Here is a 17,897-nt window from a genome sequence, read left to right on the forward strand (position 1 = left end):
CTGCCCTCTGCCAGCAGCTCCTGGTATTACACCTACCATGGCTCTGAGAAAAAGATTACAAGAAGCTGGGGGATAATCCCGGGTCAGCCCAGTGCCTCTGGAGGAGGAGCTGCCTGGCTCCTTGGCATGCTCCCAAACACCGAGTTACCAGGACTCTGTCTCCTGTCTCCCCTCCCCCTCTTCTCCTCTCACGGAAGGAGGAAGGAGGCAGCCCCCTCTTTCTGAACCTCCTCACCTTCATGTTCTGTCACGTGGCTTTTCCTTGGGTGCCCAAGGACCTCGATGTTGTGTCAGAGATCCTGGGAGTGTGGGAGGTCTGTCACTCAGCAACAATCCCTTCCTCCAAGCCCCACTGGCATCTCAAGCAAGCCCCAGCCCTGGCTACAAGCAACCTTTGAATAACTGTCTCTCGAAGCAGATAAACCAGCACCGCAGAACTGCACATAGACAATCTTGGAAGGCTTCCTGGAGGAGGATTGGAAGGCTACTCTGTAGGTCCCCAGGATTCCACTGCCTCAAATGCCTTCCGGGAGACGGTGACGGACGGTTATTTTGTACTGCCCTTCTGTCTCTGTGTTCTTCTTCGGCAGCTCCTTTCAGCGCCAGCAGAGGGCTGCCGGGTGGGAGCGTCTTCCCTATCTCCTCCAGCCTCAGGGTAGCATCCACTCCACATTCCATGTTGCTGTGGGTCTCCCTTAAGATGCCCAGGATTCTAACCTCATACTTCCCACTATCTGTCCCCACAAGGCGTGGGGTTTTAGAACTAGATCTCCGATGTTCCAGATTCCTCCAGCTGTAACTATAGACGAAGGATCAGAGATGAAAGCCATTTCAGGGCTGGCCTGTGGTGTCCCGCGCTGGAAGGACACACCACAGCCAACCAGCGGTGCATTTCATTTCTGGCTTTGTTTCTTTTGCTATGCATGACCGAGGGGGTGGGGGGCGACTCCTGCTTTTGTTGTTTTTTTTTTATTTTAACAGTGGGAAAAAGGAGAAAGGATTTGTGTGAGGGTGAATGAGTTAAAATGGCGCTGATTCCGGTAACTGGAGCCTGTAAGCCGTGGATAAGTGGTTGCTCCGCACCTCACTGAGATGAACCTCCCAGGCTAGCCACGTCCCAAGCCTGCTTCACACAGCTCCTTGGACCCAGGAAGGCTCTTTCCCGTGGCTGCTGGCTCCTGCCAGCGCTGTCCCTGGTTGTTCCACACTACCCTCTCTTCTTCCTCATTACCTGGAAAACTAGTGCGCCCCAGTCCTGAGCTCACTGCTGCCAGTCCCCTGGCTCCCCGGTGGCTGCTTTTCTCTCCTCTCTTGGCTTGTGGCTCATTTTACAAAGCCTCTTTCTGATCTGGCAGTGGGCATCGTGTCTTGTAGCCAGCCATCAAATCCTGCTCTCCATTTTGGGACCCCTGGTCACCAGGGAAATGAGGATATGGTTCCCTGGCACCTGCCCTCCCTGTCACTGGGAGGGAAAGGTGGGTAGAACTTTTTAGCTACAGTGGGAGAAGATGATATTGTGGCTCTGAGCTCCAGTTGCTGACATCTACCGGCTCCTAAGCCCTGCTTGTTCTAGTCTCTAGTTCTATGACCAGTCTGCTTCTCTGGGGATAGGACTCGGGCAGGACATTTCCTGAAGTCAGCAGGTGACCTGTCCCTCAGTCTCTGGCTGGGCAGCATGCAGACGCCTGTGTTGACAACTCCAAGGGCTTGGTTCACAGTCTGTCAGCAGCTATGGTGTGCAGACCCTTTGTTTAATCTTGGCTCCTAACTGAGCAGCTTTTGCAGACTCTGTCTTCCTCGAAACCCTCCATTTTCCCGATAAATCCTACTTCTGCGTCTCTTTCTCCCAATCCCGCCTTCTCTTGTGTTACCTGGTGCCCACTACCTTGGACCTACCCAGTAGTGTCTCTCCAGCTCCCACCCTCTTCCTAATTCTATCAAAGGGGTCCAGCAGGCTCAGTTGTAATGTTGACCTAGAGAGGGGGCTGGCCATTCCCTCTATACTGAGGCACGTGCCGTGCCGTGCCACCACCGGCCTGGCCCACCACTCTAGCATCTCCCTAGGGTGAGATGGGGCAGGGCTCCTCCTTCCTGTTTGGACAGGGATGGTGGGAGCGGGAAAGCATGTCATTAGTGATGACTTGGCTTAATTACAGCCCTCAGCAGAGTCAGGCTTGTTTACTCTGCAAATGTGCAAAGGAAGAGGTGGATCAGGCATCAGACTTCCCAGTCATGATCAAAGATTAAGGTGCTCTCCCTCCCCCTACCCTTTTGTTCTTTTTGGAAAAGAATCACACCACACAGAAGGACAGAGTCAGAAAATATCTTACACACATCTCCCAGAAGTGGCTGAGGCTGGAGGACAAAGAGATAGATGAACCAGTACCTGAGTAGCACCCCCCTCACCACCCTCTGCCCTCCGCCCCTGTGGTATTTTGGAACAAGCGAGGGAAGAAGCCTCCTCTTTCTTAGAGCAAGACTGCACTTGCCTGGACATACCTGAGAGCATGTGGGCTGGGAGGTAGGGCCTGCGGTGACTGGGAGGGGGGAGGCAGAGCTGCACAGGCTTCAGAGAACTTTTCTTTTAAAGAAGACGGGAGAAAGAGCCAAGAGTGCGTGGTCCCTAGTAAAGACTAAGTGTCAGGCAAGTGGCTACAATCACGAGTTGGAAGGGAAGAGATATCCAGACTGGGAACATAAAGATGAGTCCATAGAAGCTGAGTGGGGGCAGAGCTCCCTGGTCAGGGGCCCAGTGAGCTATGATGGACACAGGCTGAGTGACATCCAAGTCAGGTGGTCGCCACGGCCAAGTGTTTCTCATGGCCGAGTGAGTGCAAGGCACACTCCCTGCACTTCTACTCACATAAATGTGCAGCCAGGAGGCAGGACCCAGTGTCCATTCCTCTCACTGCTCTCTGTCTCACAGAATCTTCCCCATGGAAAGACCTCTCTACACATTTCCTTCAAGAGCCAAGGACCTTCCTCTGCAAGAGAGTGGGGATGTTCAGGTGACAGACACTGGGGACTTCCCAGGAGTTAGCCCCGAAAATCCAATGTCAACATTGCCGGTTTAATCCTACAAAACAGCATTGAGTCAGTCCTGGCTGTCTTGATCTTCTGTGCCTGACCCTCCACCCACTGCTTAGTAACAGAGCCGTTTACGGTTTGCCTCAACCTCCCCCTTGTTCCCTCCCACTCCAACTCAGCTCCTGCCTCCAGACAGGGCCTTTCTGGTGTGGGACTGAATCCTACAGTCAAAGGAGCTCATCATGTCAGGCTTGGAGAAGGAGCAGGGAGACAGTGGGAGAAAAGATGTCTCTTGTCGAGGAAGCTGCCTGACTTTGGGCCAAGAGGGGAGAAATCAGGCCCTTCGTGCTGAGGAGAGGCAGCGAGGCTGGGTTTCGGCACCGAGCTCATCTGGTAAGGGTCAGTGGGACTCAGGGCCACACCTACTTCAGCATGTTCATCAGCTTATGGCTCCAGGCAGCTCAGAAGCCTTCAAGGGCCTTCCTCTCTCCACCAATGGCTTTGGTCTACAGACTCTGTCTCTGGTCCAGGGGCAGTCAGTAGATGAAGGGGTTAGAGAAACCTGACCTTCATTACCCTCTGCAAAGCAGGCAGGCATGATGTCAGTCTTACCCACTTGGCACTGTCATGGTGTCCCACTGGGGCTCCTTTCTATTTTTCTTTGGCGTGATGTGCTTTGCAGGGTTGTATTTCTTTCCCTTCTCAGAATATTGTGTATCAACATGGTGCCAGATCAGAACACAATGGGCTCAATTTCCTTGGGACTTTCAAGGGTCCCTACAACTCCTGAAGTCTCAGAGGATATAGAGCCCACTTGTGACACAGTGTTTATGAGGTTGCCCGCTGGAGAGACTTCCCTGATTCTATGCTGCCTACAGGGAGAAGGGTATTGTTTACAACCTGCTCACTGTACCTGCCCAGGCTGCCTGGCCATCCAGATCCCAATCCACATCATAAAGCTCAGCCTCTGTTTTGGTCAAGGTTTTTATTGTTGCAACAAAAACACCAGGACCCAAAAGCTAGTTGGGGAGGAAAGGCTTTATTTGGCTTATACTTCCAGATTATAGTTCACCATTATAGGAAATCAAGACAGGAACTCAAGCAGGGGTAGAACCTGGAGGCAGGAGCTGATGCAGAGGCCATGGAGGGACGTTACTTACTGGCTTGCTCCCCATGGCTTGCTCAGCCTTTCTTATAGAACCCAGGACCACCAGCCCAGCGATGGCACCACCCACGAAAGGTTGAGCACTTCCCCATTGATCACTAATTGAGACAATGCCCTACAGCTGGATCTTATGGAGGCATCTTCTCAAGGGAGGCGCCTTCTTCTCTGCTGACTCTAGCTTGTGTCAAGTTGACACACAAAACCATCCAGTACAGCATACTTGAAAGTAATTATTTAAAGAGTTCAAATTTCAACAATAGCTGTAGAGTGTTTAATTTCCTCCCGGTTGGACAGACCTTTGCCACCCTGAAGCAGAGTGACTGTAATATCCCCCAGGATCCCTCAGGCAAGCAGGGCTATCAACATTTTCTCAGAGGGAGAGGGACGGTCACAAAACCTATGACCCAAGACCCTTGAGATACATTCATGTGATCATTACCTGGTTCCTGGGGCCTTTCAGTAGCACAAGTGTCCATAAATTACCTGTATTCCCATAAGTAACTCCCAAACACCTACTTATTAGCCAAACTGAATTTGACAGAATCTCATTTTGTGCCATTAGCTCCTTCTCTGTCTGGGACAAAATGGATCTTCATTATCTTTGTCACTGTCATTGTTGATGTGTGTGTATTTGTGTGTGTGTGTGTGTGTGTGTGTGGTTTTAGGGAACACACAGCTATTGTGTGACTCATGACACAGGCAGATGGAGATAAAACCGTGACAACCCTCACAGAACACATCCCACTTACATCTCTTCCGTTGTATCTAGCTTGGTTAGCTTGCCTCTAGAGTCTAATGTATAGAGCGCACACAGTAGGTTCTCAGTTCCACATAGAGCGCACACAGTAGGTTCTCAGTTCCACATAGAGCATACACAGTAGGTTCTCAGTTCCATATAGAGTGCACACAGTAGGTTCTCAGTTCCATATAGAGTGCACACAGTAGGTTCTCAGTTCCACATAGAGCACACACAGTAGGTTCTCAGTTCCACATAGAGCATACACAGTAGGTTCTCAGTTCCATATAGAGTGCACACAGTAGGTTCTCAGTTCCACATAGTGCGCACACAGTAGGTTCTCAGTTCCACATAGAGTATACACAGTAGGTTCTCAGTTCCACATAGAGTACACACAGTAGGTTCTCAGTTCAACATAGAGTACACACAGTAGGTTCTCAGTTCAACATGTGCTGCCTGAATCAGGCTCTCCAGGCTTTAGATACTCACTACTTCAATGAACTTACTGAGGGGTGTGCATGGCCGTGAGTAACTAAAGGACAGCCAACATGGTGTGGTGGTAGTGGTGGTGGTGGTGGCGGCTAGAGGAGATCCTCAGGCAATTCCTGCTTGTACCTACTTGGAACCTCTGTCTCCACTCACAAACTGTGACTTTTCTGGACACACACACACACACACAGCAATAATAATGACAACCAAGATCTATTTATCCCAGACAGGGAAGGAGCTAAAGTGCAGTTATACCCCTGCTGTCCCTTCTGCCTCCTGCTTCACTGTCACAGTCACCACAGCGGTCACCATGACACCCTTGCTGACCACCCCAGGCAGGGTCTGTGCATAGGGACCCTCAGGACTTCTTTGAGAATAAAAAGTGTCCCAGGGCCCCTTCCTAGTTCCCTACACTTTGCTGTTTCGAAGTGTGTGTGTATGTGTGTGTGTGTGTGTGTGTTTTCTTTACCTTTCTTCTTAAAAAATAATTATTTGAGAATTTTATACAATGTGTTTTAATAACATTCACCCCTAACTCCTCCCTGACAAACCCTCACATCCCTACCCGGAAACTTAAAACAACTCATGTTGTTTTTATAACAATCAACTCCATTTTTGTAACAATTGACTGCCTATGTGCTCTTGGGGTGGGGCCATTCACTGGAGCATAGATGACCTATCAGGACCCACACCCTTGAAGAAACCTGAATATCTCTGGACAGGCCCCAGAAACTCAACTACCCACAGCCGTTGTTTGAGGGTTTGTGCTTACGATCCCCTTCCCACCCCAAGCTAGAATGTTGACAGACTTGATCTTGTGCAGGAAGCCCAGCTGCCCAGAGTTTCCATCTTACCCAGAAGGCACTGCTTTTCTCTGGTTCTCTCTGACCTGTCACTGTTAAAATCTTTCTACCCCGGTCTTCCATGATGATCTGAGGGCCTCTGGGAGAAGGTATATGTGGATTTGTGGCTAATTTGGTGACATGTACCCCTTCTGAGGCATGTTCACTGACACCTGAAGATCTGCTGCTGTGTACCGCCGTCTTCTCCAACACACACTGCTTTGCTGCGGTTCCATTTGGAAGGCCCCAGTAAGAGGTCTAGCTCTCCTACCAGACTGGGCTCCTGCGCTGCGGGGTGGTGCACATACTTGTTTGGATTCATTCTAGGGAATCACAGTTGGAGCCAGGTTTCTTTTCCTTTTGGAGTTGGAGATGAGAGGCAAGCATGGGGGCTCTAAAAAATCCCCAAATAGCCTCTTGTACGAAGAGCCCACTTGTGATACAGTGTTTATGAGGTTATGGCCCCTTCTGTCTGCTCATCACTACTTTGATCACCGTTTGCTCTGAGTGCTAGAATGATGTCTCATGTTGGGTTACCCGGACAGGAGCCCTGGATCCATTGCAAATCCCTTTTCCTTCATACTGTGAGAGTCTCTGCAGTGCCTGCTACACATGTCAGAAATCTCTGTCTTGGCCGACAACTGTCATGTCAGTCACATGAGGTAGCAGGCAGGGAAAACAGACACACTTGAATTTGAGGACTGTGTCTGACTTATTAGCTGAGTGAGCCTGTGAAGTGTCTCTAAACCTCTGTTTTCACAACTGTAAGCAGTAATGCATGGATTCCCATGTCAGGGAAAACACAGGCATGCAATCCTAGCACTTGGTGAGGTGTGGTAGGAAGATCTCAAGTTTCTGCTCTATTTTCAGCCACACAGAAAGAGAGCATGTCTTTAAATAATTAAAGTGTAATGCTTCATACATATGGAGGGACACACACACACACACACACACACACATACATTGAGTCTTCATACTGCCACCATGACAGCAACAGGTCTTACTGTTACCGTCATTGCTTCTGTTACCATAAGCCATCACTCAGCCCTTGCTGGTCTAGGCCAGCTCCTATAGTGAGTATTGTTGCTCATAAGTCCAGTCTTCCGGACATCCCCGAAACTCCGTCAAAATCAGCTCCTCCTCCTCAGTGCATCTTGGCTTACTGTTCACAGAGCTCTCTAGTTACTCCAGGATCTCAGCCTGGGCCTCAGTTCTTGGAGTAGACTCTGTTTTCTAGTCCAGGGACATATAATGGTCGTTCCTGGTAGAGGACCTTACATAGCTTATTGACGTTTCCACACCAGAAAGGAAGCAAAGTTAGACTCTGCCATCTTTGCAATCTGGCCTAGGAAACCACAGGCAAAAGCCACCACTTCTGTTGCTTCCCCTGTGTCTTGGGGCCAGGCTCTGAGAGGCACAGTAAGATGCAGAGCCTCTGAGAGGGAGGACTCACTGATTTAGGGCTGATGTGAAAACCATTCATGGAGTGGTCCTCTGATGTTGCTCTGTCTCTCTGCTCCTCTTTCCCAGGCTTACACTTTCCTTCCCATAGCCTCACCCCAGGGGATGGATTCTCCCCACCTTTGCCAAATCAGAACCCATCAAACCTTCCCAAAGCTTATGGGAAGTGGACAGTATCCTGGGCTGGGATGACTGCCCAGATACTTTGTTTTGAGATACTTTGAAAAGATCCCATCCCACCAGGTCCCCTGACTTCTCACAGACTGATGCTTTCTATACTAAAATGGAGCAGTTTTTGGAAGACATGAGGGAATTGGCAGAATGGTGCCCAGGAGCCCAGGAATGGGACCTAGGAATTCTTACCTTTGACTAACTTTAGCCAGGATGTGTTCTAACCAAGCTAGAGGTCAGTTACTCTCCAGTCCTGCCTGAGCTTTTAGGACAGACAGACAACCTCAGTTAGGAGAGAAAATTCCAGAGGGCTAAATGGCAGCTGCCTGAGAAGCTTCTCACTGTTGGGAGAGCATCTTTGAAGCTACCATAAGCTAGATACTCCCTGACAAACACAGGAAACCCACACAGCGCTCACGCAGGAGTTAAATTAACACTGGCTCTCATTTCTACTGCCTTATCTTGGGGCCTGTTTGTTGCTGGCCAGTTGTGGTCCTTAGCATAATCCAAGTGGTGAATCTATGGGTCTTCTTTCTTAGCTAGATCCGTGAAGACAGAGCCATCTTCTTTCTTAGTATCCCATTCCTCAAGAAGATTAGGTGACAGGAAATGGCTTCCTTAGAGGGTGCACTGGCTGGTTCTGTGTGTCAACTTGACACAAACTCCAGTTATATCACAGGGAAAGGAGCTTCAGCTGGGGAAGTGCCTCCATGAGATCCAGCTGTAAGGCCTTTTCTCAATTAGTGATCAAGGGTGGGAGGGCCCTTGTGGGTGGTGCCATCCCTGGGCTGGTAGTCTTGGGTTCTATAAGAAAGCAAGCTGAGCAAGCCAGGGGAAGCAAGCCAGTAAGAAACATCCCTCCATGGCCTCTGCATCAGCTCCTGCTTCCTGACCTGCTTGAGTTCCAGTCCTGACTTCCTTTGTTGATGAACAGCAATGTGGAAGTGTAAGCTGAATAAACCCTTTCCTCCCCAACTTGCTTCTTGGTCATGATGTTTGTGCAGGAATAGAAACCCTGACTGAGGCAGAGGGGAGACAGTGTTTGGAGGACCCCTCCATGGATGAGTTAGGCATTTACCCCGTGCCTTGTGGGTAGATCAACAGGAAGGAAGGAAGCACTACTGGAAAAGTAAAGCTGAGAGATCGCCGAAGGGGATAACTCTGCAGGTCCCTAATTAGGAGCCAGATAAACTCCAAATTAGACCACTGTAGCGTGCAAGGGCAGCATATTCCACTTTCTATCAAAAGGTCTCATTGCTCAAAGGCTTAGAGATCTATGATCCGCAAATTGCTCCAGCCCTTATGAAGGGGAAGGAGATAGTGGAGAGACGCCCTTTTCTGGTGCCCTGGGCTCGGTGGGGATAAAAGGAGGCAGCCCTCTTGTGCCCCAGTGTTGTCTTTCTCCAGCTCCAGCACACTCTCTGCTCTACCGTGAGTTGGCAACTGAACTTCAGGTCATGCAGTGACAAGGGCAACGTCAGTGTGCTTTCTGCAGTGGTGCCAAGCAAACCTGTGGGCAGCGTGGCTTCTTGCCATGCAGCTGGTCACAGGACTGGGGCTGGTCTCAGCAGCAGGAGCCCGACAGCCTTGGAGGGAATCGGCATGTTTCCTTCAGTGTGGCAGGTGGCAGTTCGCAGACCACAGGGCACAGCTTTGGGGATGGGTGTGGAGGGGGTTGAACCAGTGGCTTTGCCAACAGCATGTTTGGCAGTATGGCCCTGGGGCCCACTTGTCCATCTGTGTGTCTGCCTGGAGGCATCCACCAGGTCACAGACAACAAGAGCCTCCTGGCTCCTTTGAACATGGAGCTGGACCCTGAGATCCAGGTGTGCGCACAGGAGCCGGAGCAGATCAAGGCTCTGAAGGACAAGTTTGCCTCCTTCATCAACAAGGTGAGTCTTACAGGAAGACATGATGTCATAGCAGGAGCAGTCCTCTTGTTTCCTGTGCAATATGGATGAATGAATGAATGAATGGATGGATGAATGGATGGATGGATGGATGGGTGGGACAGGGCCTGGGTGGGGTCCCTCTTCTTAAGGGGAAGAGAATAGACTTACACTGCCCAGAAAGGGTGGGGGCAAATGAAGGTCAACTCTTTAGGGAATATTAGAGAGAAGCCGGGAAACTGGATAGAGGTAGCTTTTTATTTTTATTTTTTATTTTTTTGAGGGAAGTGGTGAGTTCTTGGAGGGCCAACAGTGGAGAGCGTCTTTAGGTTTTTTAACGAACATGAATAGCTGAACAGATTGAGCACAATCCAGAGGGCAGGATTCACAGTACAGAAGGTACAGTTAGACTCAAGGGAGAATGTCTCCTGGGTCCACGGTCAGGCCACAGAAGAAATAAGGATGCTGCTTCCCAGGTAAGTGTGCATCAACTGGGAATTCAGACGACCAAGAAAGAGCAATTACTAATGATCCCTGGAGAAATAACACTTGTTAATGATATCTGAGGGTGGATGGTCAGGACTCAACTCATAGGATTTTCCCTTTTCTTGGGAAGTCAATGGTCTATGTCTATGGGGCACCATATCTGTGTGGTTCCAGGTGGCTGTGGGTTTGGGTTCCAGGTTCACTTCCAGGGAGCAGCAGAACCAGGTGGGAGCTGCTGCAGCAACTGGACCTGAGCAACTGCAGGAGGAGCCTGGAGCCTGTTTACCAGGCCCACATCAGCAGCCTTTGCAAACAGCTAGAGACGCTGTCTGGGGACAGGGTGCAGCTGGACTCAGACCCGAGGAACATGAAGGAAGTGGTGGAGGACTACAAGAAAAGGTGAGCAGGCCACCAAAGGTTCTTGAGTCATGTACCAAAGCTCCAGGATCAGGAGGTCAGCTCTTGTGGTCTCTGGCTATGGGGGAGGTACCCACCCTGTGATAGGTAGGAATTCCTGGGCTCACCGGCCCTCTGGATGCTTAGTTGCTGGTTAGGGATTCTATATAGGCATTTGGGTATTTTCCTGGGTTATAATGAGGGAATCCAAGGATTCTTACTTACACAAAGGTAAAGACACTTGCTTCTGGCATATCAGTTACTGGTTACTGTTTACCAATGCCTGACAGGAAACAATGTAAGGAAGAGAGGTTTACCTTGGCTCATGGTTTGAGGGGATCCGGTCCTTCTTGGCAGGGAAGGCACAGCAGCTGGTAGCCCCATGGTGATGGAAACCTTGTGGCAGTGGCTTGTTTCATGTTACCAACCAAAGGTCAGAGAGCTGAGCCACAGCTATACCCCTCCAGCTCTATGGCAGACAGTCACACATCAGCCTTATATAATTAGAAGCTTCCAAAACCTTCAAACAGTACCACGTGCTAGGGACTAAGTGCTCAAACGTGTGAGTCTGTGGGGTTCGTGTAACACTCAAATCATGATACCCAGAGATCCCAGCAGCCACAGGGCTTGCCCCATTCTAGACAAAGGAAGTTACCTGACAGAAGCTCTGACATCTCTCTGTTCTCCCACAGATACGAGGTTGAGATTACACAACGTACAGCAGTGGAGAACGAGTGTGTGCTGCTTAAGAAGGTGAGACCCGAAGCACCCACGGGCTCTGGTCTCTCCTGTGCCTGTATCCTAAGCAACTCTGCTCAGGACTTCTTCCTGGAGAGGGTCTAGGGGCTGAATCTTGTTGGGATCAGAGTTACATCTTCCAGCAAGTTAGAGAGGAAGGGCACATAGCCAGGAACTGGATAGGAAGGGACAGGAGAGAATCCCAGTGGGGACATTGGAAGGAATGTGGCTCAGCTCAGTCTTCCTGTGTGGCTTGAGGAAAGGCAAGCACCTCTGAAGTGAAACAAAGGAAGACCTGTCCCTGTTCCCTTCCTCTGTTCCCAAAGGTTCAGTCAGAGAAAAACTGATATTGAGTGACTGCGCTGCAAGTCAGATGCCTTCACGACAGGGCAGCAGCAGAGGCAGGGTGATTGGTGGGCTCAGGGATGATGTATTGGTGATGTCATGGGGCCTCTTGGCAGGATGCAGATGCAGCCTGCACAGTCAAGGTGGAACTTCAAGCCAAAGTGGACTCTCTGGACAAAGACATCAAATTTCTCAAGTGTCTGTATGATGCAGTGAGGACTTGTCTCTCCCCGACTTTTCTGCCTCTTTCCAGCTAATAGCTTCCCAAAGGGACATGAGTGTGTGGGACTTAAGACCATATCAGATAAAGGTGATTGCACAGACCAGTGTGACCAACTCTGTCCGAGACCACAGAAGCCTGGTGGAGAAGAAGAGAGGATCTGGGGGTGCTGATCCTGTTTCCATCCACAATCCAGGAGTTTGCCCAGTTCCAGACTCATGCCAGTGAGACCTCTGTCATCCTGTCCGTGGACAACAATCAGGATCCGGACCTTGACAGAATCATCGCTGAAGAACTAGGCCGAAGTGGAGGTGTTGTATCAGACCAAGATGGGGGCTCATGGGGGAGGGGGAACCTCTTTCCTTCTTGGGAAAGAGGGCAGAGATGCTGAGTGAGAGCTGGTTACAGCTGCAAGGACCAGGGGCAATCTATCCAAAAGGTGTTCTCAGCAGTGCTATCAAATTAGCATGGATGGGCAAATCCAGTGGAGAGGGACAGTAAGTCCTTCAGGAGGACTCACTCCCTTCTAACACAGATGCCTTTACAGGGATGGGGGTATATGATACAGGGATGGGGACCAAAAGCTGGAGCCGGGGTATGGGGGAGGGGACATCCGGAGCTCCCTTCTGCCATGCACGGGAGTGTAGGAAGCCCCGCCCCCCAGCAAGTTGGAATTCTAAAAGCATTCCGAGTGACAGGTTAGGTGGTGAGGTAAGACGCTCCGGGGGCTCCTCCTCTAAGCCCCATCTTCACAGTCATGAAAGCCCAGATGTGTCAACTTCCTGTTTCTGAAACAAAATGGTGAGGAGGATCAACTGATGCGCAGGGGAGGTTTAAACCAATGGATGTGCCATGAGGTTGGTTTGGTCCTTGGATGCAGAGGTTTCCATCTGCAGACGCTTGGTCTTGGAGAAGAGCAGTACATCATGGCGAGAGTTCATGTAAGAGGGGGCAGCTCTCTTCCCAGCATCCGGGGGACAGAGAAGGAAGGAGAAAGTGGTCAGGTGTCTCAGGTCCCAAGTTCTCCTTCAAGGGCTTGTCCCCAGTGACCAGGACTTATCTCCCAATGGTGGCAGGCTGAAGCCCAAGCTAGTAACACATGGGCCTTTGGGGGACAGTCTCAATTTAGACCACAGCACCACCCAGAAAGGATGGTAGGTGTAGTTCAATGTCACTACCCCCTCCTGTCCCTTGTTCCTTGTCCACGAGCGTGACACTTCCTCCATCCTGAGGTACATCCTGAAGTGCTGGACATAGTACACTACCCTAGTCCCACCTGCAAACTCTTCAATAGACACACCTGTCCCCGGGCTTCCTTCCCCTTTGACCTGTGCTGGGGAAGTGTTAGGGGAAAGCATGAGCCTCAGAAGAGCTGGGCTGCCCCACTCACCTCTGCATCCGGTGCCAGTGCCAAGTGGGGCCTCTAGAAGACGAATCTCTGAATACAGCATTTGAAGGAGGAGGGGGTCGGACTTCTCACATTCAGAGAGTGCTTATGAGTGGGAACTACATCCTGTCTACCCCGGGAAAGACTCAGGATGGGGAATAAGTCAGGGAGGGAGGGCCACACGCAGGTTCTGCCTGTGATGAGGTCAGAGCTGGAAGGGCACCTGGGTTCCAGCTTCACCATCTCCGCTTAAGGCTCACCTCAAGCTCCTTGGGATAGGTGTGCTCCCGAGTCACTCTGCATCTTGTCTCAGCACCATCTTCCTGCCTCTAGGACACTAGATCCAGGAGCTGTAGCTGGTGGCTGGCTTCCATGGAGACAGCCTTAAACACATCAGGAATGAGATGTTGGAGCTGAACCGGCTCATCCAGAGGATCCGCCGTGGCATAGCTAACGTGAAGAAGCAGGTAGGCAGCAAACCAGAAACCAAGCAACAAAGTTCCACATGTGCGGTGGAAACTTGGGGCTGCCCTGGAGGGGGAAGCAGGGCCCCTTCTGGTGCATGGGAGTCCCAGGAACAGCCACAGGCCTCTTTCTCACCCTGTATCAGAACGGAGAAGCCGCCATCTATCTCTGGTGTACCCAGGGTGCCCGATAGGTAGCTGAGCAGAGACTTGCCCTTCCTCCAGCTCTTCATTACCAGGGCAGAATTAGAATGTGGGTCTTCCAGGTACCCTTGTGCTCAGTTACTTCTGTGTCCAACACACCTGTTCTGTGCCCTTTGGTGTGCCCCTCTGAGGCCAGGCCTTCTCCCAGGTGTCTGGGTGCATGGGACAAGACAGGGACATCTGTGGCCACCCTGCATACCTTTCCTCATGCTGGAGCAGGGCCCTGGAGGAAGGGTGCAGCAGCAGATGAAGTCCTAGATTCTCCCCCCTGGGCCACAGGACTCTTATTTGTATTTGTATTAGTCTCACCTGAAGACAGCAATTCTTAAATGTTGTGTGTGTGTGTGTGTGTGTGTGTGTGTGTTCCTCTCAGGGACTCTCTGAGGAACCATGTTAACACAGTTAACAATGGATTGTTATAGACATGTCTCCCTGCATCCCCAGAACCTCATGTGACATGGAGGAATGGGGCACAGGGACACCTGTAAGACTCTATGGTTGGCTAGCTTACAGACTCCATCAGAATCACCCTCCTGTTAGCCCTGGAAACTAGAGCAGCCTTGGGGCCTTCCTCAGAGTCCATCGTCCAGAGCTGCAAGTTAGGCTATTTTAAGAGATGCTGGTTGCCTTGCTTTTGGAGGTAATGTGGGAGCAGGCAGGGAGCCTAGAAAAAGCTCCCTGCAGAGTGCAGGAGGGCTCCAGCCATACTGTCTTGGTACAACAGACACAAAGGTTTTCTGTAGCAGAAACCTGAATGTGATGGTGCCTAGACTTGTCTGATCCCTGGGGGGCGGTGAGGCTGGCATCTCAAGAGTGATTCTCCTGGATCTGGTGGGCAGGATCCTGCTACACGGAATGGCCTTGAGTTTAGGCTTCAGACTAAGTTGACGTCACTAAAGCTTCTTCCTGATCTCTGGACTTGCAACCACTCCCAAAGGTCCCACCATAAAATATGTATGCATGTATATGTGTGAGTGTGGTCTATGTGTGGTGTATATACACACGTGTACAGGTGTCCACACCTGTATGTGTACAGAGGCAGGAGGAGGACACTGGGAGTCTGATCTGTCAGTCTCTGTGTTATCTCACTGAACTTGTAGCTAAGCTGGCTTCCTGCAAGCCCCAAGGATCCTCTTCTTCCACTTTCCACCACGGTGCTAGGGTTGCATGTGGGTACGTGACCAAATCTGTTTTTTTTTTTTTAAATGTGTGTTCTAGGGACTTGGATGCAGGTCCTTAAGCAGCGTGGCCTATATATACATTCTAAGCTGTCCTCAGCTCACAACTTTAAACATTCTCCTACAATGGAAATGCAGATCCAGGTTCTGGCCTGGCTCTGTAGCTCCTTCCTGCACCTTGGGTCCCGTCTGTATAACGAGTCTGCTGAGTTACTCTACCACTGTCTTAATCAAATACCTGATAGAAGTAACTCAAGGGAGAAAGGGCTTTGGCTTGCTATGAGAGTCCATCATGGCAGGATGCCTAGTTGCATCTATAGTTAGGAAGCAGAGGATGATGAATCTTGAGCTCTGTTAGCTTTCTTCTTTCAGAGGTGATCTGGGACCTAAGCCTAGGGAATGGTACCGCCCACGTTTAGGATGGCTCTTCCTACTTGAACCAACCTAGTCAAGATAATTCCTCATAGGCACAACCAGAACCTTGACTCCTAGGCAACTCTATTAATATCAACAATCATGACTGGTATGATCTAGATCCTATCTTAGGTCTTGAAAGTCTCTGTTCTTTATTCCCCAGTGTTCCAATCTGGAGACGGCCATCGCTGATGCTGAACAGAGAGGGGACAGTGCCCTCAAGGATGCCAGGGTCAAGCTGGATGATCTCGAGGGTGCCCTGTAGCAGGCCAAGGAGGAGCTGGCTCCGTTGATGTGCCAGTACCAGGAGTGTGATGGGCCTGAAGCTGTCACTGGACATTGAGATCGCCACCTACCACAAGCTGCTGGAGGGCCAGGAATGCAGGTGGAGCCTGGAGGGCAATGGCAGTGCCGAGTGAGAAACAGCTATGGTTTCTCAGGCTGAGGGAGCATTCAGAAGCAGGAGGATGGGCACAACAGTGTGGCAACACTGTGAGAGAGGGTGGCTGTGGGTATCCATGTGCATAGTCATATGCACAAGTGATTGTGTGGTGGTGCAAATGGAGTATCCTAGAGATGGGCTGGACTGAAGAAGCCAGGGGCCCTTGGGATACAGTGATGCAGGAAGCCAGGGGCCCTGGGATACAGTGATGCAGGAAGCCACAGGCCCTGGGATACAGTGATGCAGGAAGCCAGGGGCCCTGAGATACAGTGATGCAGGAAGCCAGGGGCCCTGGGATACAGTGATGCAGGAAGCCACAGGCCCTGGGATACAGTGATGCAGGAAGCCAGGGGCCCTGAGATACAGTGATGCAGGAAGCCAGGGGCCCTTGGGATACAGTGATGCAGGAAGCCAGGGGCCCTGGGATACAGTGATGCAGGAAGCCACAGGCCCTGGGATACAGTGATGCAGGAAGCCAGGGGCCCTGGGATACAGTGATGCAGGAAGCCAGGGGCCCTGGGATAGAGAGATTCACTGCCAGTCATAATCTTACTTCACCTAGAAGTTTCTGCAGTCCGGTGCAGGTTCTCAGCACCAGAACAACATTTCCCACCTTCGTCCCCAGGAAAAAGTGATTAGAATTCACATCTCTTTTGCTGTCCACCCCCTGGGGTAGTGCTGTCTAAAGAACGGCTTGGGAATGGTCACTTTCCCAGGCTATCCCAGATGGCAGGCAGCATGTCTATTCTGTATGGTCCCCATACAGTTCAGCACATAACAAGGTCTCATTCACTGCATTGGCTATGTATATTGAGTTCTGAGGATGGTCGAGGGATTAGGCAGGACTTCCTCAGAGATGGCAGTTGCCATGGCTGTCACTTGCTGACAGACACCTGCTTTGGCCTCTTCGCCCACAGCTGTCATCAGCAGCAGCTATGGCTCCTATAGTTATCATCCAAGTTCCATGATCTCTGACCCTGAGGCTGGCAATGCAGTTGGCAGTCCCAGCACCCCTCAGAACAGCCAGACCGAGATCAGAGGATCAAGAGTATACCTCAGGGACACCCAGGTGGTGCTGCTGGAACGCTGGCCAGGAAGAGCACTCAATAAGTCCACCACTCCACTCACCTCAGTGCTGGAGAAGGAATGCCTTTGAACTGCTCAGAGATGCCCGTGACACTTGAAACCTCCATCCCCGAGTTTTGGGATTGTTTCTAGTACACTCGACTACCCACTCTCTAAGTTCTGATTGTCATGATCAGTCTTCCAATGTAGGTGGGTCCCATGCAGGCTTCTGACTTTTTGGACCTTCAGCCGGAAGGAGGCTTTAGAAGCTCAGGCCACCATTGGCTTCTTTAGGCTTTAGAAGCTCAGGCCACCATTGGCTTCTTGAGCTAAGGAGGCTATGATAATCCAGATAGGGAAGAGGAAGGTGGTAGAGAGAAAAGGGGGACATTGAAGTCATGTTCTCAATAGTCTAGATTTTCTGGCCTTCTTAGAAGGTGTGGGATTTTCAGCAGCTTTTCTCTGTCCCATTAGCGAGGCCATTGTAGACCGTTGAGGAGACAGTGTATGTGTTTGCAGGTCCCCCGATGAGCTCCTATTTATAGAGCTGTGTGGAAGAGAACAGGGCTCTTTACCACCTGTACCACCATCTTTATTAGTAATGATAGCTACTTCCACCTGCCGAGCACTATTACAAGGCAGGTTGTCAGGAACCCTATATGTGTTGCCTCAGATTCTCACCTAATCCTGCAGGGAACACACAAGCCACATCTTTGGGACACAGAGGGAAGCTGTTTCTTAGCATGGGTGAACTGGCCCTTGCTACACACCTATGAGC

The 17,897-nt window shown here is 50.8% G+C and overlaps 1 pseudogene; it reads left to right on the forward strand.

Moving 5' to 3' along the window:
- The first annotated feature begins 1,025 nt into the window (after nt 1–1,025).
- Nucleotides 1,026–17,164, forward strand: LOC127667391 (keratin, type II cytoskeletal 74-like; annotated as a pseudogene).
- The last annotated feature ends 733 nt before the right edge of the window (nt 17,165–17,897 follow it).

The sequence above is a fragment of the Apodemus sylvaticus genome, chromosome 17, assembly GCF_947179515.1.
Source record: "Apodemus sylvaticus chromosome 17, mApoSyl1.1, whole genome shotgun sequence".
Classification (NCBI taxonomy): domain Eukaryota; kingdom Metazoa; phylum Chordata; class Mammalia; order Rodentia; family Muridae; genus Apodemus; species Apodemus sylvaticus.